General features: G+C 41.2%; 1 long non-coding RNA gene across 1 annotated transcript in view; it reads right to left on the bottom strand.

The window, feature by feature from the left end:
- LOC121071938 overlaps nt 1-24,655 on the bottom strand; it is a 28,055-nt gene extending 3,400 nt beyond the window's left edge. Inside the window, exons 1-2 of the long non-coding RNA XR_005820861.1 lie at nt 22,507-24,655; nt 183-373 (exon numbers count right to left, since the gene is read on the bottom strand). This is a non-coding gene — a long non-coding RNA (uncharacterized LOC121071938). The remainder of the gene's footprint in view (nt 1-182; nt 374-22,506) is intronic.
- Nucleotides 24,656-24,891: the final 236 nt, after the last annotated feature.

Raw genomic sequence — 24,891 nt, 5'->3', positions numbered from 1 at the left:
AGGTAACCGTCACCAGCAGCCAGAAACAAGCTGAAGAGTTGAGCTGGTACGAGCATGTGGAGACTGACAAGATGTGTGGCCCTGTCACTTAGAAGCAGTCAAATAGGTGAAGACAGGAACTGCCCAAATACTTACTAAATACAAAAGTGAAGTGGAAGAGGAGGATGAGGAGCTATTCCTACCTCACAGAGCAGATTGGAGAGTGATTTCTTCGCATTCTCAAATTCTGGAAGCTCAACAGAGTGCTAGAGGACAGGAACCACTGCAGCTTATTGAGCAGAGACCCTCAGCCTGGGCCACTCAAAAGGAAGTGCCAAGGAACGAGCTTCTGTATGTGTTGTGACAGCCAACAGCAGAGGGTGCAGGGTGTTCACTAAAATAGAGAAAACCTATTTTAAACATGTATTGCCTGCTTTTGAATCTTGGAGTTCTGCATCCCAGAACTACATCCACCAGGCTTGGCTATGACAGATAATCTTTTTTTTTTTGATAGAAAATGAAGAGTTCAGGAAAAAAAATGTATGTAATGTCTAATTTTCTTAGCAAACTTCAAGTTTCCACTTGAAAATTGAAAGTGTTCTGACCAGAGATTTTCAAAGTATTTCCAACTTTGAGGAAGAGAGTGTTTTTTTTTTTGTTGTTTGTTTGTCTGTTTTTAATGACTGCTTGAAAGCTAGTCATGGCAAATGTAGATCAAAGCTTCTGGTATAAAACAGATAAAGCACACGGAGAGGACCATAATATTACTGTCCTCAAGCTATAAAGTACAACAAAACTGTGACTTGACTATGATGTCATCAATATTCTGTGGCAGAATCCAGAAAATTCTTTTGATGAACTCCCTTCCGATGCTGGCAAAAGAAAGATGAATTACACTTGACCATGATACTGTTAAAAAAAATAAAGACAAAAGCTTGCTGTCTTTTTTCCAAAGCACATCTTATCGTCGTTTTGTCTGTATGGTTCATTGTCAAATCTTAGCTCCTGTGTTCATTGTCCACAGATTATTACCAATCAGTGTAGCTAAATCTGTCTAACTCCTGCAGGTTCCCCAGAGCATAGTCCTTCCAGGCCGACCACTCATTTACAGTAAGACCCGTCTGTCGCTGGGCTTTGTAGCAGAAGGTGTCACCTAATTAGCACTTCTCCCCACAGGAGCATCACTCCCCAAACTTACATTTAGTTTAGTATGTAACTTGTAAGGCTTTAAATTCACGTTTGTATATTGTGTCTTTGGAACCACAAGAAGCAAGACAAGCCCATCTGGCCCATCACTGTGAGCTGTCTTTAAGCAAGTGGGTTTTGACCATGAGTGTTTTGTAGCCTTCTGCTGGCAAGTGGAAGCAAAGCCCCCCAGTTCCACCAGGGCTGCCACCAGCACCAGATGGCGATGCCCTCTGGGGAACAGTGCCCACATATTCACCTTGCCAAAGCCAACCCAAGCTTGGGCTGCCACCATGTCATTTCCAAAACTAGCCCATGACTTTACTGGTACAAACTGCTGCTGGGCAGGGCCTCTTCCTGGATTTGGAGACACCGCACAGCCTGGACGCCTAGAGACAGACTGGAAGGAAGTTAGTTTTGCTGACCTCGGGGATCTTTTGATAAAACTGTTTGCAGCTACAAGATAAAACCAGGTGTGTCCCAAGGTTAATTAGCAGATTTCTGTGGACCGGCTCATTTCCTTATTAACTCCCCTTGCTACAATAACCACCAGCAGACAGGGAAAGATGCACCTGCACGTGGCCCCTAGGCAAGGGGATGAGGGGAGAATTTGCCTCCAGCATTCCAGAACCACAGAAGGGGAGAGGAATACTGCCAGGAAAAAAAAAAGGGGGGGGGGGGGGGGGAAGAGAGAGAGAGAGAGAGAGAGAGAGAGATTTAGCAATAATCATTTAGAAGAACGTCTGCCACTGTCAGCACACTGATCATCCTTGGGCACACAGCTCCTTGGATCCATCAGCAATGACTCACCCACTTTGCATAGTAAAACCACAAACAAAGGTTGTGTGGAAGCAGTACCTTGCCCTCCCTGCCCCTGCAGAACTGATGTCCCACAATGAGTGCTTACAGCCCCTTTTAGGAGCGGTCGTTGCACAACCAAGCTACAACCACTAAAAGGCCAAGGCTGCAGCAAATTGATCTTTACAAACATTACACGGGCTCTTATTTCACACACCTTCCCAGTTTGCTGACATCTCCGTGTACCTTTTGTGCTTGTAGAAGGGTGATAAGTGAGGCTGATAAATGACTGCAGAGAGGGTGTATTTTGTCAACCACATTTTGCAAAGAAAATTTTAAAAGAAAAACATACTATGAATGTCTCTTGAAACTCTCCTTACTTCATGAATCCACTGTCTGGCTTTGTCTCTCCTACATTCCTTTTGTTTTCTCTTTGACTTCTGCTAGTTTTTGCTTTAGGATGAACTGTGGAAAGAGCCACATTCTGATTTCTTAGCAGAAGCGCTGCATTATCATACTGAGACAATAGTGTGGCTTTCACTTTACTCATGTGTAAACACAACAGAATTTATCATGCAAAACTTATTCTTTTATTGATTGTTATTTCTCCCCAGTAATTTTACCAATACCCGTGTCTCTTCTCTTTCTCCTTCATAGTTATACACCCAAATCATGCTTGCTTTACTCATATAATTGTTATTGAAAAGGATTAATTACTTTTGGTCATTCAGGTTACTGAACAAAAACAAGGGCATCTGAGTTTTGAGTAAGAGTGTTCTACATTATCCTTATTAATATTTCTTCCTTAATATAGGAATAAATATTGAAGGAAGGGCCATCAGTGATCTCATTCAATTTCATGCAAGGAGCTCCTCTTTGTTAATTTCTCCTACACGCGATGTTAATTTCATACAGTCCTCAGGCTCCTAACAAGTTAGCAACACTGCCCTCATTAAGGAAAGTGAAGATATCACGAGGGAGCTATACTATTAAACGAATGTGCGTAGCCTCATTTCTTGGAGTCACACATGATGGAAGATCAAAACCCTGCAGTTTTGAAGGGAGTGTAGCAAGCAGTAAGAGCAAACTGTAAGCTAACCTTCCGGGGGAGGCACTTATTTCCTGGTTGTTATCTCCTGATAAAGTGCTTATGCTCCAGAAGTCCACTCAAACATTGTTCTTGGGTGCAGGTTCTGTTCCAAGTGAAAAAGAAAAGCCAGGTCTGAAGAAAACTCTTAGACTTGAACATCTTAGACTGTGTATCAAAATTAGAAGCAGTCTTAGCTGGTACAAGCTCGTTCAGAAACACAGAAAGATGGTCTCAGTATGTTCCAGGCACAATTGTAAATGGAAAGGTACTGATTTACAACAGAAGACCTAGCCATTTGGGTCTCAAATCTGTCTAGCTAAAACTACTTTTTCCAAAGTAAGCTGAGACCAACTTCAGATGGAAAGGTCAGGCTCTGAATAGAAATCAACGCATCCTGAGCTTGTCTTGGATTCCCTCAGCCTAGAACCCACAAGTGTTCATGGTCCTGGTAAGCTTTGTCTCATTCCCTGTGCCTTCTTTTGGCTTCATCTAGAGCTTAGTTTTCTTGACTAGATGGGTTTTCCAGTTAAACCATACACAAATAATACAGCAGAGCCCACTGCTTTGATGACAAGCTGTGCTCATGATTTGCTTCAACATAAATGGCTAGCCAAGGCTGTTTTTTTTTTTTTTTTCCTTCATGACCACTAAGCTGAGAAGGGACCAAAAATAAAGATCAAGATAATAAAGAGAATTCTAAGATTCTAAGGCTCAAACGATTGGACATTAGAATTAGTGAACTTGGGTACTCTTGATTAAAGTATTTTCTAAAATGCATTTTTTATTTCCAGTATCTGCTTTCCAATGATTCTGGATGATCCTTGTTGGTATAAAATATAAAGGAATAATTTGATCACAACCTGTCATCACTTGCTTCTGTCTGCCAAATCTCAGTGTCTGTTTATGTGCATGGTGGGCATTCATAAAACCAGCTTCTCTGAAAGCTGGCAAACAATACACTTGTGCTGTTCCCAAGGCAGCCTGTGGCAAGCAGTAAGAGCAAATGCAGTGTCATGCTCACACCTTTTAATTCTCCTCAGTGTCTTGACCACAAGTTACACCCCATCACAGACGCCCTCTTTTGTGGGGGAAGGACTCAAATGAAGGCAATGTAATTTAGGGAGTGTTGGTTAGGATTGCATAGTACCTACAATAGAAAATACATAGATGAGGGAGAATATTTGCAAAAATGATGGAAATTTATTGTGCTGACAAAGGCTTTAGAGGGAAAGAGGAAATGGGTAGGTCACAGATGGACTAATAATGTCATCATTGCTAGCTTTAGTTCTTTTGCATGAGTGTCTGAAAGAGACAGACCTTGTTTGAAAATACAGTCTCTCCCGTTTCTCAAATACCAATACAGCTTTGCCTGGGAGGGGGGCTGAGGAGGATCACCTACCACAAGAAAATAACTCTGTATTTAATGGCCACATTCCTAGTCTCTAAACACAAAACACGTGAATCTATGACAAAGGCCACTTTACTCCAAATTCCCTCTTCTCACTTCAGTCACTGTTTCTGTATATTCCTTAGATTTGCACATCGCAACTTTATTTCCATGTGACCTCAGCTAGAAACAAATCAAGGGCTTTTTTTTGTTTGTTTGTTCTATGCTTTAGCTTCTACTTGAAAAAATATATCTTGCTTGGGATAAGCAAGATCCCTTGTGGCCAAACACTTGTGATATTGGAACTGTCTCTTAATTTGCCATTTTCTTCACCAGTTACCTGGGACATGGACCTGAACTAACTAGTGTGTGATTTTGAAAACACTTAAAGGGGATAGAAATCTCAGAAAGCAAGTTCTGTATCAAACAGTTTACTAGGAAATACTATAAAAAGGTCATTCTCAGGGGTAACAAACCCTCCCACACCAGGAGAATGTAATTCCATCAGGAAAATCATTGCCTAAGAGTATCACACCCAAAATGCCTTACTTGGCATTTCTCCCACCTCAGAGGCAGTATCAAGCCACTTGTGCATCTATCCATCTATTTTGCTTGCTACCTAAAGAATTCCATTACTTTGATAAACCTGTTAGTGCCTGAAATCCCCAACACATTATCCAAGGATATCTTAGTGACCAAGGAACAGGGAATCAATAATAGTCTCGTGAAGGGACAAGAAGGGGAATAAGGGTTAATAGCAATTATTCATGAAAAGCAATCTAAACCACTTTTAAAATTTAATTTTGTGTGCCAAATTTAAAGGATTCTTGAATGCTAAGGCCTTTTTAATCATGCTGATCCTATGTCTTATTAAGTAGGACCGGAGCATTACTCTTTTTTTGTGACCCTCAGTTATCAAGGACATGCTGGGCAAACAGCCAAGGTAATACACGCTCAATAATAATAATCTACACTTAAAGGTAACATGATGGCTATTACATGATGGCTGTGCCGATTGGAGGCAGGTTAGATCCTTCAGCTCTGGTAACTGCTTGACTTATCACTTGTTTTAGTGCATGGGAAACATTATAAAATAAAGCACATATCTTACAAGCAGGAGAGAAGTCATGAAATGTAAGCAGCAAAGAAATGGGAAGAGGTAGCAGAATGATGGGGGTGGCAAATCCAAAAGCAGTTTGGACATGCTTTTTTTTTTTGTAAAAAACACAACAAAATACGGCACTAAAACTCCCCTGGCTCCATCTGCACAGAGGACTGTCACTGCGTGTGCCAGGAGAACAGATCAAGAGATTGATAGGAGTCCTGTTCTATTTAAAGGATGTGGAAATGTACGGAATCAAAGAAATTAGAAATGACAAAAAAGGCCAGTGAAAGACTATCTCCTAGGATTGCCCTCTAGGGCACACTGGGGACAGGCAGGTTGTCTAGTTGAGTCATTAAGGTCTCAAGCTCTTTTCTTCCATGTCCCCATTCAAACTGTGGAGTTGTACTTTTAGCTTCAGTTTTCAACCTTTTCCAATATGTGCAACTGTTCAGCACAGGAAATACATATTTTATACATGTATTTTTTTACATAATATATTTGTTTTGTTTAGCAAAAACAGGACTTTGGCAATAGGTTTACATTTCTTAGATAGTTCTGTGGATCCCATGGACTCTCAAGGATCCAGAGACAACAGCTTGTCAGACAGTGGCCCATTAGTCATCTGTCTTGTGACCCACAGCATCCCTGGGACTGGAAAACAGCAACTTCCAGAAATTGTCCTCCTTTAGGGTTTATTGGTAAGAAGGTCCTGAAGCCTTTTTTCCAGCTGTATTGCGGGTTTTGTCCAGGTTAGCAGGAATCCGATGTTATCTACTGTACACTTTCTCCATAGTATCAGCAGAAGATTGAGCTCTTTGACTACCTTCCAAGGAAAATCGAGAACTCCAGCTGAGTCCTCTAGCCTACAATATCTGTTGAGACAAGACTTGCTCTAACCCTATACCTACTGCATGTTCAGGATCACTCAAATTTGGCATGCTGGTCAGTCCCACAGATCTAGCTAAGTTATTCTTCAGGTCTCTTCCAGGCAAAGGTCCTTTCAGAGGGGCTACGTGGATGTAAAAGTGGCCAGGGTGCTGAAAGAATAAGCTGTTTCTTTTCTGAATGGGCTAAAATGGCACTTTCCCCTACTGCAAGCAGACACCACTTATTTCACCTCCCTGTACAATCAAGTGCAATGACACCTGCTGCACAACTCTTTTGGAGTTCTACAATTCTGAACAGCAAAAATACTGTCTTTCATGTGACTTGTAGTACCTCATTTGGTGCGACTTCGAGCAAGGCCAACACACAGCTATTCAAAGTCTTTCAGTGACAAGAGAAACTACTTAAAAAAACACACATAATCTGAGGAGAAAGAAAAACAGCTTGCGTAAGGGTACCTAGGAAGATGAACTGCAGAACACAGAATGGACCCAGATCCTCTGAGCCTCAGCTGGCAACCTGCTCGCTAGCCTGTAACATTCAAACCGCACCACCGAGCTTTAAAATGAAAAATGGCTTCAAATGAAAAGAAACGGTTTCTAAGCATAGGTCTACTTTAAAAAACACACAGCACTCTAGTACTAATCAATATTTTTTGTCTCTAACATTTGTCTTACATAGGTTTTTTTTAGTAGTACAGTGCTGATTTCCCATTTTGCTTTTCTAGAGAAAAACCCATGAAAAGCACTTGCAAGTATCTTTAACAGGTGTTCTACTGAAATACACACTGCTTAAAGGTCATCTTTTTTTTTCTTTGACAGAGACCTTAGACTTCTATATAAAGTGCAGCAGGTTTTCCTGAGATGCCTGAAAACAAAAGTTGACATGCTGCTACAGTACTCCACTTCTTCCTCAGCTTCAAAACCCAGAGACGCTTTAGAGAAACCTACCAGGAGTGTTAATACGATGATGTGCCAGCAACAAACTGCAACACGCCGTGCAGAGTTCTGACCTCACAGAAAGCCTGAGTGTCTGCAAGGGCTCTTCACTAAAGAACAGCAGCATTTTCCAAACACAAGAGTGGAAAATAATCCTCTTTGGTGAGCAGTCATTTTTTCTAGATGATAAGGAAGAGAATTTGCAAAACAGCACCATACCTCCAATACATTAAGTGTATATGTATATATATTGTTTAATGCATTGTTTTTAGGAGAAAAGACAGTTTACTAGAGTTTAAAAGGCAATGTTAAACTTGCTGTACAGACTAGTCCAAATTTAAGCTTGGAATTAGTCCAGCACATCAACTATACCTCAGAAATTTCTAAGGTTTCTTTCACTATGGGAGCTAAGTGGCAATGAGCTTAATCCTGCACTCACTGACATCCATAGTAAAGCTTCTGCTGCCCTCAGCAATGCTGGATCTGACCCTGTAAATCCCAACATGCTTGTGATCAGAGCTTGATTTCTAAAACCTTTTTACCCAGTTTCTCACGGTAACTTGGGCTGGGAATTCTGTGGAGACCATTCACTTGAAAGATGTCCAAGCGAGATTTCTTTCATTCAGCGACAAATCCCTGACTGATTAAAAGACCTATGCTGACAACTCTCCAGGAAGCCATGCCATCTACTGCTTGGGCAGCAGGCACTGCTGGCAACATGTGCCAATTTAGAAAACAGGAAACAGTGAGGGAGTGCAATCAGGAGTCAGACAAAGTCCCTGCAAGCTTCCAAGCAGTTTAAAATAGAAGGGAATTTTTGTCTTGGTTAAATGCAGTCCCCAGCCTCTCACAGCCAGCTAGATAAATTAACCATTATCTAAAACATTTCTATCATCTTCAATGGGGCATGGTAAAAATGTTAGCTCTTAAGTTATGTTGGGTTAGTTTAGGTAAAACGTTAGGACTGTGTAATGTGTTGGAGTATACACAGTAGTTCCTCAACAAAATCACCAGCTCTGTGGTGTAAACATGCCTCCAAAAACACACATCCATGAACAAAAAGATTTGGGCTCTAATTACGTTGTGTTTTTATCCTCTCTTTCTGTAGAAATACAGCCTAAGAGATCATGCTGCCTACCTCTCAGCCTCTCTGTAGTAACCCTTGAACCTGCTGGCTGCCTTCTGCCAAACTGGCAATATGAGAAAGCTCACAAAAATGAGAAGCTCCTACAAAAAAAAGCATGTGTGTGGCACACAGAAGCCCATGTTAGCACCTTTGAGAGGGAAAGGGGTGTGTGATGAGGTCAGTAATATGGTCTTTTAAAAATGAGCTGGGGGGGAAGCACTCTCTAAGAGGAGAACAGAGGAAACTGAGGGTGTTTTCTGGCACACATGATGGAAATTGAGAAGTGGGTTACAGACTTGTGTGGGCAGAAATGCAATTTCAGAGGAAACTAGACTTCGTTAATTCTGCTGCTTGGTTATGTTACTGTTTTCTGTGAAAATTATTAGACATAGCAGACTCAATTGCATTACCAATAGAGAAGAACTGAACCAAAACCACAAGAGGATGCTGAGAAAAGAAGGTCAATTGCTGAGAAGCCATGTAATATACAAAATAAGAGCCAATATCAATACACAACTTACACTGCATATTAATTAAAGTAATATACATGATGAAAGCTCTAGAAAACTGAGGAAAGAACCTGCAGGGCGTTTAGAGCAAAGGCGGCACCTTTTCCTGCAGAAGAAAGGACTGTCTCATTCTTCAATTGTTAAAACAGTGCTTTCTTATAAGTAAGTAGAATGGGAAGCAAGCAGGGAGCTTTAGGAAGAGCTGGTAAGGACATACCCTGCATCTTCAGCAGGTGGCAGGATGATAACCGAGAACAGTGTCTTCTGTTGAATGTGTGTCACAAGGCTCAGGGGGACTGCTCATTCCCTTTCCTACAAGGGCTCAGGCTGGGATTTCCCCTAGTCTTGTTATTAGCCTAGTTGCTATTTTTCTTCCTACCCATTTTGTTTCTTAGGAGACTGATAGTCATAGAAAAAGAAAAAAGAAACAACAAAAAAAAACCCAGGCCCAGTCCTACCAGTGTGATCCCAAGTTAAGAAATACCAAATGCTCTTCCCTCCTGGGATCTGCCTGCACAGAAGGAACATGCTTTGTTAGTATAGAGTGTGTCCATGGAAGTAAATTTCCAGGCACAGCCACGGTTTGCTCTTTGAAAGCCAAATAGTATGGATTTATTTTTTTATGTTTTCAGGGCAGTAGCAGAAGTTTCTCCAGCAGAACAATGTAACCGGGCGATGATTTATGGCGCAGAGCGTTGGTTACACAACAGTCATAGAGCACAGCAGCAATTTCCCTGCCACTCAGGACTGCGCAGTCCTGTAACAATTATACTTACATCTCTGTGTAAATATACAAACAAATTCAGGGACTCTTTTTCCTGGGAAGGATCTGCCAAGCCTGTTTGTACATATTCTAGGACAGAATGAATATGGTGCCCTATAATAACTGCTGGCTCTTCTGTCCCATTTTCATGAGATCACAATCTGCTTCATAAATCTGGTCACCATGATTTCCTCTTTTCCCTGTCTTTTTATTCTCCCTCCCCATCTTTCATTTTATTTAACATGAAACTATAGCCAAGAGAACAGGACAACAATAAGAGGTGCTGAAAATTCCCAGACCCTAACCCAATCCTCTAATGGATCAATATCACTCTAAAGAGAAACCGGTGCAAAATCCTGAAATTACTGAAAAAACAGCACACTTCACACAGGCTAGAAAGTAAGCCCTGCATTACAAGCCCTGTCTCTTGTTACATTCTGGCTTCTCAAAAGGACCAAATACCTCACTCCTTGATGTGATGTTGAAGCTTTTTAGCCTTCATCCCTCTTGAAAATTCTGGTGCTTATTTTTAGGATCTCAGCCAAAGGTTTAAGAACTTATGTTAAGCCCCTGTGCTTGATATGCTGAACGTGTGGGTTTCTGGCACATGTATTTAAGAAGAGATGTGTTATTAATTGGCTTCCTAGGGGCCAGAGGACTTTGGAAAAGACTTACTAAAAGATATGCAGCATTGGAAAGCAGAACACCTTCAAAAAGTGCTGCTATAAAAGATGACTCATAAGGTGATACCACTGATATTGCTGGTAGCACCAGAGGAAAATTGTCCCAGATCAAAACCACTCAGACACAGTGGACATGTTTCTAGGAAAGATGCATAAAATCTTTTACCAGGTTGTTTCCTCAGATGAATAAAGCAACTGAAAGAGTAGGTAATACATGGATATCCAGCGCAAGTGGTAGGCAATGAGAGCGTAAGTTCTCATGTCTTGATCCTGCTCTTATTTGTAGATACTGACACACGTCCCTTGGACTTTAAGGAAAGTAGGACTGACACCAATAAAGCTGTTCTTAATTTCCTGCTTTCTCCTCGAATCTGTTGTTCCTATCTATTGCTCTCTGTGACCGGGCTTTTTAGCTCATCCCTCCATGAAGCTTGTCTATGTCTGCTTATCTGTTTGCTTAAGCCAGCGAAGCAGTCTAGGTAGCTCTTTACCTTTATATAACATTTGCTTACTGTCCAACGGTATCTTTGGAAAAGCTGACATATTCATTGATCTATCTGAAGTGTGTACAAAATGATTGATCACTAATGCCCTTTCAAAATTACTGACCACCCCCGATGGTAGAGATGAGGACATAAGGGGGGGGGGGCCTTACACGTGAACCAAAATATATGGTCAAGAAAGAACAAAGACAGAGGCACTTCCCCACATGGAGAAAGCATTTGAGGTTGCATTTAAAAGATGGTAATACGCGCTCCACCCTGGAGTGACAAGCTGGGGTTGAAGACTCCCAGGAAGGGTGGGAATATGTATCAGAGGGTCATGACCACTCCACCCTTCCTTTATTGTTAAAGTGTAAGGATTTATGTATTAATTTCTGTTACCGCAGTTCTTAAGACCAATACCAATGGGTCAGGGCCATGCTGTATAAGACATCAGAGCAACATTTAAAACTCAGACAGCACTTCCACAGTGCACATACCTTGTTATCTAGGCAGTACACAGCACAAGGAGGAAGTGGCACATAATGGGGAGACAAATGGGGGGCAAAGTGAGAGCTGAGCCAGGGGCACTAGGACAAGCTTGCTGCTCAGTCACAGGCAGAGGTGAGCATCCTGACTGATGTCTACTGCAAGCTAATGGGGTCATGCTGGCTGATGGGGGGGAGAGGATCTCATTTTGGGTGCCATCCTGCCTCTGCTACAGAAAGCAGTAATAGCATAAGTCAGGCTGTGTGAGTTCAGGAGCCCACAGACAACTACCTGGTGACCCCAATACAATCCACTTGCCCCCATCAGGTATGGGCACTCTAATTCCCCTTTCTGTCAACATGAGCAAAACCAGCTGAGTCAGATTTGAAAGTCAGATCTTACTCAGGCTCTCGGACTTCAAGCTCTCTGCTGTCACCTCCGCTGGGAACTGCTGAGCTCAACTGAGAGCACTTCACATTTATTTTCTCCACTGCTCTGCTTTGTAAACCTGTTTTGCCTCATCCCTTTAGACAATAAGCTCTTCAGTAGTCTCATTCTGGTCTGCATGTACAGCACCAAGCATGACATGGCACTAGATCCCTGATTAGTTTCCATGCTTCACTAAAATCTACATGGAGACATAGGAAGGGCAGAGCAAAGAAAAAGAACTCCAAGCAGTTATAGGGAGCATAGAAAGGGGCAAATTTACCCATGTCCCATTAACTTTTGCCACGAGGAAAGGGGCAACAGCATCTGTGGTAGCAACTACCAAGAATGTCCTTGGTGAAGGAAAGGAGGTGGTAACTGTGGCTGCTGCTAAACTGCAGGGACCAGCATATCTCACAGCCACATTCCTTCTCTATTCACTTCAGCTTTTGACAGCTTCCAGCTTTTTTTGTTGTTGTTGTTTTGTTTTTCATCAAACAGAAGCAGTATATATCAAATAGGGGGCACTTCTGAGTGCCAGATGCTTTGTTTAGTAAAGCTCGGGAAATACAGTGTCATCTCCATTTTTTCTGAAAGGGATAAAAGACATCACAGACCTTACACATCCTTGCGGGTTGTTATTGCAGGGTTAAGGCCAGTGTTTTAAAAATGGAGGAGAACTAAGCTTGTATTATAAGTACCTCCAGGCTTTTGAATTGGTTTATAAAAATAGGTGCCTGAAGAAGAAGAAAAAAAGAAATCTGAAAAACAAATTCAACACCAAGTAGTTTCTAGTGTGCCCATCTATTTCAACTAGTGTGATATTAATAGAATACACAACAGCAGGGAGTGGGAAAATAAACGTATTTTCACTCACATAAAGTGACTGACTAAATGACTCACAAATGCAAAAATAAATAAATGGCTCCCCACGATAATCTGAAACGATATTATACCCACTGAAACAACTCAGCTTCTTAACTGTAACCTAGCATGTTAAATTCAATCAGTTTTATTTGAGGCCATGGTCAGACTGAGTCATCAATCTCTATTACCATGGGCTTTTTTTTAATCCTGTCTTTACAGTACCATTTTTCTTCTCACTAGACATTTCAGTTCATTTCCCTGAACCTTCATCAGCTTAATAGCTGAATTTCAGACTTACAAAAAAAAAAGCTCAAACTTCCAGAGCAAAGCGAGGAAGTGTGTGCTGTGCACGAGAGGAGGGAATATAGCTAAAAAAGGTAAAATAGGCAAGGCAATTGTTAACATTGCATGTCCTGCACTTACTGGATAATAGTTATGTATTCTAGTTTAATAATGGAGATATTCAGGGTCAAACAGGTGCTGGCTTCAGATGGTGTAAAAATCAAGAGGTGGGTTTTTTTTGGTCCTGTATAATTGGCAAACAGGTATTCCCCTAGAGAAATGGAATGAGGACACAGCAATTAACTCTCCCAGTCCTGCAATCGGAGTGCTAATCACATCCTTAGCAACTGCATGGTCACTATGGTACCAACACCATCTTTTGCTCAAATCCTTTCTGATTCATTCTCCTGGTAACTTTGGTGCTGGTCAGAGCAGAGGTTACATACACTTGCTGACACTATGCTGAATGGCTCCATCAATCTCCATTCTGCAATATTGGACTCAGTTGCAAATAAAAATCAGCTGGGAGGCTAGAAAGGAAGGCAGTAAGCATCCAGAGAATCTATGCTGTTTGCTTTTCAGAAACACTGTGCAAATGACAAACACGATGCCTCACTACAGTCTCTCTGCTCTAATAGTCTTAAATGCGAGGCTAATGAACTTTATCTTTCAACTCCATTGAACCTCATTATACTGTAAATACCCTTTGTGTAACATCTTCTGGTAACTCAGCTGCCAAAAACAATAATGATACTATCAGAAAAGAAGGAAAAGAGAAAGCCATGGTTTTAAAAAACAAGCCAATTAGATGCATCTTTCCACAGCAAATATTTGTCCTGGGAGAAGCAGTGACAAATTACAGAGGTTGTAATGGAAAAAATGCTAGATGTTGAGACATTTTTGAATGCTATCAGAATCAGAAAATAGCACACAGGAAACAGACTAACAATCTGTCCCCGATGGAATTGCAGAGTGGACAGTGAACCTCCCCTCTAAGAAGTTCTATCCCCTACACTGCAGGCACAAACAACAGGAACCGTCTTTCACTCGTGTTTGGGGTTTGAGTCACTAATCTCCTCTAACTGCTTTGGGTGCCCCAGTGACAGAAGAGCTGAGCTCCAGTTCTCACTGTGTGAAGAGGGGCTGCTGAGCTCCTTGTGTTGCTGGCCGTACAAAGTGTCGAAGGAGAACTTACTCAAGATCCCAGCCCTTTATTTTCAAACGCCAATGTTTTGGTACATGGGAATGCTAACCTTAGCATTAGTCAAGCAAAGAGAAAGGAAGCGAGTGCTTGCAGGAAGAAAATGGATGTCATCTAATCCAAGTATATGAAGCCTACGTCAGGACACCGTGCAGTTAATGGGAATAGGACGAAACATTCCCAAGGGACATATTTTCAGTATCTCCTCAGCCGCAGGATGATGCCCTCTGACAAAGCTGGTACTAATCATTTTTGGAGGCAGAACAGAGGACTAGGTGGATCTAGTGTGATGACATCTGTTTTCACAGGTGGAAGATGACATTAAAATGGAAGGTACAGATACTGGGAGGTAATCAACTGGAGTGATAGTTTTAAGTGGTACTGACTGAGTCGCAGATAAATGCATAGCTTCCAAAAGATTTGTAGAGTGGATATTTTCAGTAATGTCAGCATTTATCATATATTTCTAACTGGAGGACCTCAATTCTCTATTTTCCTAATTGATTACTGTAACAAAGACACCTTGAGTGCTGTATATTGCTCACTGATTGCTAGGCAAACATTATTGGAGTGTCAATATTTGCTTTTTCCTAGAGCTATCATTGTTTGAGAGGGTATAAGTCATTTGGGATAATACTCTAGTAGCGTTTTATTAAACACACATGGAAAGCATCTGGTTTGCTTAGTCTGTTTTCTTAACTTTTTTTTTCTTTACTTTTCAGTGAAAACAACTGCTAGTCACTTGATAAAGCCAAAAGACAAGATAAGGCATTTCAAAGGAACACATGATATTCCTGTCCTATTGGCACCACCTTACTTAGGTTCCGAAACGTTGAGAATTCAAAATTGTCACCCATTTTACATTTGCATAGCTGGTCTCTGTAATGAAGCCTTCCCCTAAATTCCTATCTCCTTCTACCCCAGCTGCTGATGCTTTATCTTTAACTAGAAGCCAGCATCTTTATCACAGAGACTTTCATTCAGAAGTTTGTGCATCACCTGGCATAGCAGGGATCCTGCTCCTAATTACTGCTTCTTGATGCTACTGTGATACAAACCTGTGTTTTTATGTTAGAGGTGAACGCTCTGTTTCTTGAATGGGTAAAATAAAACTCAACTGTTTATCTGGACAAAATGAGGAGAAAAGTACACAATAGTTTCGTGCTAAATTAGAGGGAGAAATTATTTTTTTGCCGCTCTAGCCAATATTTAATGAGGCTTTCCAGTTCTTCCAGGGGTGTATCTTTTTAAATAGCATAAAGATTTTCTCTGTGGTCCAAGAGCTTGAGCAATAATCAGCATAGTGGAGCTGGAGATAACTCCGTAATTGCAAGTTTGGCCAACTTATACAAAGCCCTCACCACAAATTTTATGAAAAGTACTACTTGATATTTACATGAAAGTCACAGTACACAGAGTATGATGCATTTGGCAGGGTGACTGAGGTGCATAGCTGTGGAATAACACTTCAGGAGATCTTTTTGGTCCTCTGGTCATTCAGTATGTAGGTAACTACTTCTCACAAGAATACTGTCCTGAGGTAGACAGAAGATCACTGCAACTGATGGTAATGAAATGCCTGGGGAGTTTCCTGTTGCACTTGGAAAGTAGACAGAAGAAAAGTGGATTGCAAAATCCAGAAGAATGGCCTTGGCTCCCTGACATGGGTCAAGAAGAGGTTGGTTGGAGGTTGACCGCATATTTCAAAACTAGAAATCCACACCACACAACCAGGAGTTTTGAAAGGACAGCGTTGTTAGCCATGGTTGTTTTGCTAACTTCTATGTTTTTCCTTCATCCTGTTCTATAATTAGGATAGGAATTTGGCCTTGTATATACAAAAAAAGTGCCCTTCAACGGTCATTTAAATTAGACGATTATTCTTCTGCAAGCCAATTGGGAAGGTGTGTAAATACACTATGCATGTCTTTTTACACGTGCGAAATTTGGTTTCACGAATGGCAACTCCAGGCATCTGGAGTAGATAAAAATCTACGGAAACGATCTGAGAAGAAACTTTAGTCTGTTCAGCACTAGAACTCACATGTATGAAACATTACCAATACCCTGCTGAATAGAAATTGGTCTTGACATTACACTGATTGTTTGGGAACTGCTGGTCAGGATAAGTCATGTTTTCCCTTTCTGCATAATCCGAAGAGAATTACAGCCTCACACAGTTTCAGTTGCAGAGTATAAATTCAAATCTAAAAGCTCATGTTTTCAGCTGTCTGTACATTCTTGGGACGTTCCCCAATGGATCAGCGACTTCAATGGCCAATCGCAACAAGACAAAGCTCCTTACTTCCTCTTTCTTCACTTCTGATGAAACTTCCTCTATCACAGAGCAGAGCTAATGGTCCAGATTTAATCAACAACAGCATTTACATTTCAAAATAATGAGAGCCACTCAGCTGGTAACTTGTTAATTAGTTCTCAAGCATTCTCCCTTTCAGCCTTTATCCTCCTGCACTGCAGCTCCAAATAGACCTGGCTGAGGCTGACAATCCTTCCAATAATAAGCGAGGTAACTTGAGCAAATGTTATCTCAGAATCCTATCTTACTCTAGGCTCACTTTACACCAATCTCTTGATTTCAAGGAGAACTACTCCTGATTTACCTGGGGGTAAACGTTTTAGTGTATCACGTCATCTTTTCCCACTAAGTTTTTTTCCTACTATTTTTGAATGATGAATGTCTGCAAAGCAATTACATGCCAGAACTTAAACCTCTCTCACCCCTTTATTTTTCAATAATGCTATTCTATTTGGGGACAGATTCACATTTACAGAAAAGCTATTTCTACCACCTTATAATTCAGTGCAATTTTTTTCTTGATTCTAACATGAAAGCACTTTTACACAAAGCTATACAAAGGTACCAGAATATAAATAAGAATCTCTTCCCCCCCCCCCCCACCTTTTTTTTCCTAGCACCCAGATACTTGCAACTGAGGATGAATGCAAAGAATGAGGATCTGTTCCTAGTTTCTGTCCCTGTGCTAATAAAATCCGCAATACAAATGCTGGGTCTCAGTCTTCCCCAGCATATTCCTTAACAACTGCAGAATTACACCAATTAGTCCCTAGTGCAGGATATGCTTCAGCTGACCTGCTGCCTATCAGTTGCTCCAGAGTCTAGATCGATTTTGTCCTGTGATTATCAATTCTCCTGTCAGACAGAACAGACAAGATCTTAAAGAAAAGAAGACATTTTAGAAAATAAAATCAGGATGTTCCACTCAGCACATAATTTCCTCCTATATCCTAATTTTGCATGGCACATAAGTGTGTGCTTAACTTCAAGCACATGATTAATCACCTCTTTGAGAAGAGGAAGTCTTTCCTGAACTGGAGGCTATTTCATCTCTTCTGCAGCTCTACAAATGAACGCTTTCTTTAATTCTGTTTTCTTTTTCTTTCTTTCTTTTTTCCTTCTTGCTTTACTTCCTCATTTTCCCCCCCTCTTCCCACTACTTTTTTTTTTTCCTGTCATGTATAATAAATCTTTGCAAAGTTTTTGTCTTTCCTAAACGTGGTGGGTGTTAAAGGAGACAGCTTATTTAAATAAGGTGGGGGAATACGTTATAAAAATAGCAAAACATTCCCAAAATTTTATCAGGAATTTGTTCTTCTGAATCATTTCAATTTCTTTGGAAGCCTGAGGACAAAATATACATAACACTGAGCCTGGCATTTTCGTCGATCTTTGTCTTCTATAAATGAACTGCTTCACAAATAGCAAGTAAAACAAAACAAAAGGAAGAAGAAATAAAACTGCCATGTAAAACTTTATCTTTCCTAAGTCTCCAGGGCATCTTTTGAAAATCACCTAATTTTGTCTGTTTGTGACCACCATAAAGTATGTTCCCATATATTGCAAATCTGGAAAAATGTTGCCAATAATTTAAAAATACATAAATAAAAAGGTCATACATTTCAATCAGACATTTAGAGTCTGCATGTGTTGTCTGTGAAACCAATGCAATGATTCTGATTTGCACAGAAACGTGACCAAGCCTTAGGGTTGGCAGAAGCGGTGAGTTTGGATCTGAGCTCCGGGAAACACGGTTCCAGAAATGTGATCTGCAGAATATCAAGACTGCAGAATCACAAGATTGAATACATTTCATTTGAAATACTCGAAAGTAGTCTAATCACTTTCTAAAAGATAATCTCATGTGCTTACACATAGTACTTAAGAAAGTTTGTTCTATCACAAAATTCACAGCTTGATAATCCCTAGGAGGCATAAATCCTGAAGATCACTTGATAGCCAAACTTGAGACATCCAGTATACAAACTGCCTGTATCTGCAAAAAACACTCATCTGACTAAAACTGCCTAATTGAAAAGGTTTCCTAGAACAAAGAAAACAAGTGGGAGGGTGTGCTTAATTAATTATTTTGGGGGATTAGTAAGATTTCTGTTCTCCTTGACTCCTTTTTCTGTACTTTTAAAAAATACTCTGCCAGTAACAAGCAGTCTCAACATACTTGCCCAGAGGGGCTCTGATCCAGTTAAGACAAAACTTACGTTGATACCAATGAGTCTGACCCTGGACTATACATTTGTACTTGACTTGTCAGAATTCATCTCTGCTGCCCACTTGGCATATCACACCGTGCAACCTAGGTCCCCGATTCAGAAGTGAGAGTTACAAAAAATCTGTTTTACATTACTTTAGTTTAATTTGGGTATTTGTGGGATTCGGTACAGTGCCAGCAAGACTAATCTGGTTATGGAATAAGAATATTAGCCATTGCAAGTCAGGCTCTGGCAAATTTATTTCTCAAATATAAATAACCTGTTTTATGTATGAATATATAGGTGTCTTGACTTTTGTGTGGGATTTGGAGGCTCTGTCCCTATAGAGATTTGTGCATATGTTTAACTCAAACCTCTAAGGAGTAGTGTCTGTTCCTCCCCTCTCCCCCTTGCAATTTTAATTAGATTCCTTGATTTCTGCATGTGCAAGGTATAAGGTTAAGCAGCTCAGAGACACTTTGAGGGATTCTAGGCTATCATCTGGGCAATGGTGTGGGAATCTTCTGCATATATCCAAAGCAGCAAGAAAACAGCCGAACTGTTGCCATAACAACAGTTTTGAGGGAGGGAGTTATAAAAGGGAACAGCAGGAAGAAGAATTTCTTTGAAAACATTTCAGTGTAATGTTAGGGTGTGAGGTGGGAAGGCACAGAAGCAGACATTAGATAACCTAGTCTATAAAATCTACTGTATGCTGTCTGTGATCACTGTGAGTTACTCAGAAAAAAAAAACTCCCTGCTGAGACTAAGGCTATGAGTATCCCTGCTTGCAGTTTTGTGGCTTGTTGATGAGTCTGTCTGATTTTGTGTTTTTTAGAAGAAAATGCCCCCTTTCCACATTTTAATATTGCCAAGCTACTCTTTGGTATGCTTCCTCCCCAAAGGAGGTTACTCAGAGTTATGCTGTGACCCCTTTTATTTTCTCCCAATCCATAACATTACTTCTTGTTAACCATTAATAGACACCTGTTTCACTATCTATTTTTTTCTTCTACTACAATTTTATCTTTATAGATCCAATGGTGTCTTGCAGCTGTAGCGTTCCAAACCTCCCCCCCTCACTCTGTGACCTAACCTGTGCTTGCTCTAGTTTAGAGTATTACAATATCACATTGAATTTGGACTCTCCCTCATTCTTCAGAAATACCCATTACATCAAGTACTCTTTCCCCGTCATACACTCTGCTTTCACCTGTTATTATTTTTAAGCTTGTAGCACACATTGATAGCAGTTATTTTTAGCCATCCATCTACCTATTTTTAAACAACTCCTCTGCCTTGCTCCCTACTTCAAAATATACCACTTTGACTTCAGTTCAGTTATATTCAAGGTCATCCATCACCCCTGTTCCCATCTTTTAGCACTACATACAGTCACTGTTATACTGGCTATACTTGCTGATGGGGGGGTGGAAAGCAGGCACGTGGAAATACAGGCGCTCTTTTACCCAGACTTTACTCTGACCCAGTGCTAGACAATGCACTGCCTGGTCCTGCACAGTGTGGATGTGATGAGGTCAGAGCTGTGTGGCTGCAAACCCCTTTCTGTAATTAGATCTGGGCTGCATTTTCCCTTGGAAATGCTCTCTCTTTATCATCAAGACGTTTCAAAGCTCACTTCTATTTTTTTCTTTTCTTTTTTTCTTAAAGCAGTGAGACAACTGATTTTTTCCTAGCAATTTTTTCCCTGTCACAAAAATGATAATGAAAAACAATTTAAACTTTGAATTTTTTTTTCTGCTATTCCATTACTGATCTTTCCAGTGGCTCAGAGGAAACAGTGAGAGGGTTTGATTCTTTTCTGTGGAAAGAACATCAAAAACCCTGTTAAGCTTTTTGTAGAAAAAGAACATTTTTTCTCTTTTCCATTATTTTGCTAGCAATTTTGTATAGCATTTCTTTGAAAATACATGTGCCAGTTTCGTTTTAAATTTCTTTACTCCATTCTGCTACTCAAAAGGCTGCAGATGGAAGGGGGAACTGGGAACTCCCCGTGTCAATCAACTCTATTCACTCAATGACTGTATTTATTAGTTTCATTAAAAACATATTGAGCTGCCCTGGTTCCTCAGTTCCTCATGCCTACACAATCCCGACTGCCTCGCCATCCCCCTGTCAGTTCGCACTCTACCCCGAGGCCTCTCTCAGCTTGAGATTCCACATGAAACATGAATCCAAGAGGATATCACATGTTTGCAGGTCTTGCTGGAAAGATTTCACACAGCTTGATGGGGTGTGTGTGTCTGTTAGCGACCCACGAGATGAGAAAAAAAGAAGTGCTTTAGGTGGAGTGATACACATATACACACACATATGTATGTATGTTCTAAGGAGAAACAGAAAGAAAAACACTGAAGCTTGGAATACATCTCCATTGTTAATGTCATTTGGACATGAGTGTATGTGTAGCATCTGACCAGAGCATTAGTCATAAACCAAAGTTTTGTAGGAAATATGGCACATTGGGCTGTCATCATAACGGAGCAGCTCTTAGAGGAGATTCTTAATTTGCTACATGGACTGGAAAACATGTCTCTCTCTCCATTTGCCTCCTCCTGTTCTTATCAAAATCAGAACCACATGGAAGAGCAGAACCATGGCCGGAGTCTGCTCTTTTTGGGGACAAAATAATGGATGCTGACATAAATATTACAATTAGACTGTCTGTCCTTGAACATTTTTGTTAGTGTTTTTTTTAAAATCTATTTTATGACAAAATAAAAAGGAGTGGCATAAATCAGTAAAATCTCTGTACAGAGGACTGAGAACTGAGGTTGCAGTCTAAACTCTATTTAAGTTGCAAGTTGGGTCTAAAGACAAGCTAAGCTACTAAGCAAACGCCAGGCTAGGAATAAGATTTCAGAAAAGGATTTTTTTAAAATGTATCCTGCCCTGAAGAGTAACCCATACAAATCTATCTGTTCAAATACAATGGAACTGAATTTCTTCCTCTTTTTGGAGATGATCTCTCTTTCCAAAATCATCAGATTGAATAACTGCTACCTAAACACACTAGTTTTCTTTCTCCTTCCCTATGTATCTATGGGCCTTGAACTTTAATGCCTGAAACCTACAACATTCTAAGAATGGAAGAGACTTGAGTACGCTCTGATGCTCTTATGCACTCTAAAGGATGTAGAGCATACAACCCCTTCCATAAGGATCTTCTTTTTTCCTAAACACATCACAGTGTGTTAGCACTGATCTCAGAGCCTTTTACAGAAAATTACACATTTTTCTCTCATGACAATACAGATTCAGGGATACAGCATACAAGATCTACTTACTACCAAATAAGTATTTTCAGCAGTTACACAGCCCTCTCAAAATGTTTGATCCACACAGTCACCCTGACAAGGAGTTCATAGTATTATTTACCTGTTTCCAAATGAGAAAGCAAAGGTAAATATGAGTGTATATTTGTATATTAAATTGACACAAACATACAGTTGATTTTCTCCCAAATTGTTAACTTTTCATCAGTTCAAGCCACTTCCATGCAAGTCCTTCCCTATGTGGAAAAGCAGCCCTTTGAGGAGTGAGGGACAAATAGCCAAAACCCCTCTGACACAAAGGTTTGCTGACAATAATTTCTGATTCATGAGGGAATTATCCTCTTCTTGGTACATGCAAAATGTAATTCCCACTAACATCAAAGAAAAAAACTGACCTCCTTGTCAAGCAGCAACTACCTGGGGACTGTTTTGTTGTTGTTCAGGGGCTCAACAAAATTTGTCAGTTCATGGATATTTCACGCACCTACCCAGTGTGGTGATCCAGCTTTCTCCTGGAGCATGCGCTGATCTCCTGCTGCCTGGTACCACCAGGCACACAAAGCAGCAGGGAAAGGAGGCCTGCCCAGCCTGGTGGCCGTTGCAGCCACTGCTAGCCCAGACTCCATCTTGCAGCTTCCGTGCCACTGTGGACATTTGAGGCACCAAGCCAGAGAGGCCCAGCTGCCAGAGACTATGTTCGGAGAACAGCACAGCCGCTGTCTCCCCCCCACTGATAAATTACTTTTGGGCAACACCTGATCGCAGTAACGGCTCCCCAAGCACCTGTCCTGCTCTCCTCACAGACAGTTGCAGTCACTAAAAGAGCCCAACAGCACCTGCTGGGGGGACTGGTGCATTATGGGCACACTGGTGGTGTTCATATGAACAAATAAATGCTCTCAGCATGGCTTGCATCTTTTATGTCTGAAATTTTGTACCTTTCTCCACGTGATCTCCCAAATAGTGCCCATGGCCTGGCTGACTTCAGGCACAAAGATAGCCTTCAGCCGTACCAAGGTGGTTTCAGGGTGCTCTGGTGGGGCCATACTGGGAATTCAACAATATGGGTAACTGGGATGTGGCCTTGTTGTGTTTATGAGTGAAAATGTGACACGGGCATGCTTAGGTGGGTATTTTTTTATTGGCGTGGTGGCCTGAAGGGGCAGGCGCCCAGCATCAGAAATCCTGAGAGAAAAGCAGGCAAGGGGTTAATAGCAATCCCCACCATGAAGAATATTTCAAATGGCGGCACTTTTATAGTTGTTTGATAACTATCAGCAGAAAGCCTGGCCAGCACAGAAGGGGCAACAGAATTGCTGTGTGGGGAGAGGACAGCATGGCTCCCCTGTGCAGCGCGAAGACCCACCTGACAGGGTGGAGCACATTTCCTCCTGCAGTTCCTCTGAACCTTAAAGCTGCCGTCATTTCACAGATGTTGCTCAGGGACAGACCCAACCTCCTTGCCCTGCTCCTTCAGAGCCGGACAGCGTGCCCCAGAAAGCCTGAGGGGGGTGGCTCACCGAAGAATGGGCCGGCCGCTGGGGGGAGACCTGAGGGGAGAGGCGCCATTTTGAGGAGTTTCGTGTGTCTCCTCAGGGCCTCGGCGCTGTGGCGGCCTGAGACGTGCCCACCTCAGCCCCTGCCCGGCCATCGCAGCAGACTGTTGTTCCCAGCATTATCTGGGGGGTGAGGAGAAGCATTTTGTCTCCTCTGTCATGAGCTGCAGGGCTGGTGTTATGCAGGAACACAAAAACCACTCTCAACACTTGTGGAGAGGGAAGGAAATCGCCTGATTCTACGTGGAAATAAAGATCTGTAACTGAAACCTTCCATTCTCTGCCACAGCTCATGAACTGTATTTAGACCATTTCCCAGAGCATTAGGCATTGTTCTGATTATGGGTCTGTTCCATCCTTCCTCTTCTAAATTACCTTAGTTGTAGCAGCTCTTTCTGCACCATCAGCCAGCCACAGTATTTCTGAGTCACAGGAAAGGAGGTGGAAAGAAAAGTGTATTTTAGAGATGAAAATATTCACCTCAGAAGGCCAAGGTTCTCATCACTGAATTTTAGGAACTTGTATTGTCATCCAAACGGGTGAGAGACTTTTGCTGAAGGGTACAGAAGTTCCTGTTCTCAAAGATCCTTCCTGAAAATCCAAAAATACTGTTTAAATGTTATCACTCAACCATACCTGTCTTTACTTATGGGATTAGTACTTTTCCTAGGTTTGCTAACACCAGTTAGACTGGACACTCAAGGCAAGGTTACCTTCTGATTACCTCAAAAAATTAGAAATATTAGATATGAGCTTCAAATCAGAACATATTTGCCTGCATTGTGATGCTGGCTTCTAGTCAACACTCCGTATTACTTGGGGAATTCAAGTTGTATTTGAGGCATACATATCCCCTTCCACAGGTTTGAGATGCTTTTGTTCAGTTTGTACCTCTGAAAAATTCCAGGGGAAATTCAGCACTAAGATCACATAATTCTGATGGCACACCTCACTTTCATTAACTTTCAATTTTTTTTCATTATTTACTCTCCAGGAAAATGTGAGGTAAAGCCAAAAACTAAAAACAAACAAACAAAAAGAAAAATCTACGTCTGTAACATAGGAAGCATTTTCTTTTTTATAGCTGCCCCCTCATGTTTTTCCTGAGGTAGCTTGGAAAAGAAGATGCTCGAGAAAACTAATGAATCCATTAGAATAAGCTGCCCGCCAGATAACCACACATTGCAGATTCCTTCCTAGAAAATGCTGAGCTCGCTCAGCCTCCTTCAGCCTGAGAAAGGAGTAAGGACTCCTCGTCCCTGTGCTTGCTGTTCCTCTGTGCTTCAGCTGAGGTGCATGTGAAAGAGAGGAACTGTC

This window comes from Cygnus olor, chromosome 6, assembly GCF_009769625.2.
Source record: "Cygnus olor isolate bCygOlo1 chromosome 6, bCygOlo1.pri.v2, whole genome shotgun sequence".
In the NCBI taxonomy this organism is placed as follows: domain Eukaryota; kingdom Metazoa; phylum Chordata; class Aves; order Anseriformes; family Anatidae; genus Cygnus; species Cygnus olor.
The sequence above is the reverse complement of the archived record's forward strand: the minus strand, read 5'-3'. Positions and strand labels throughout refer to the sequence as shown.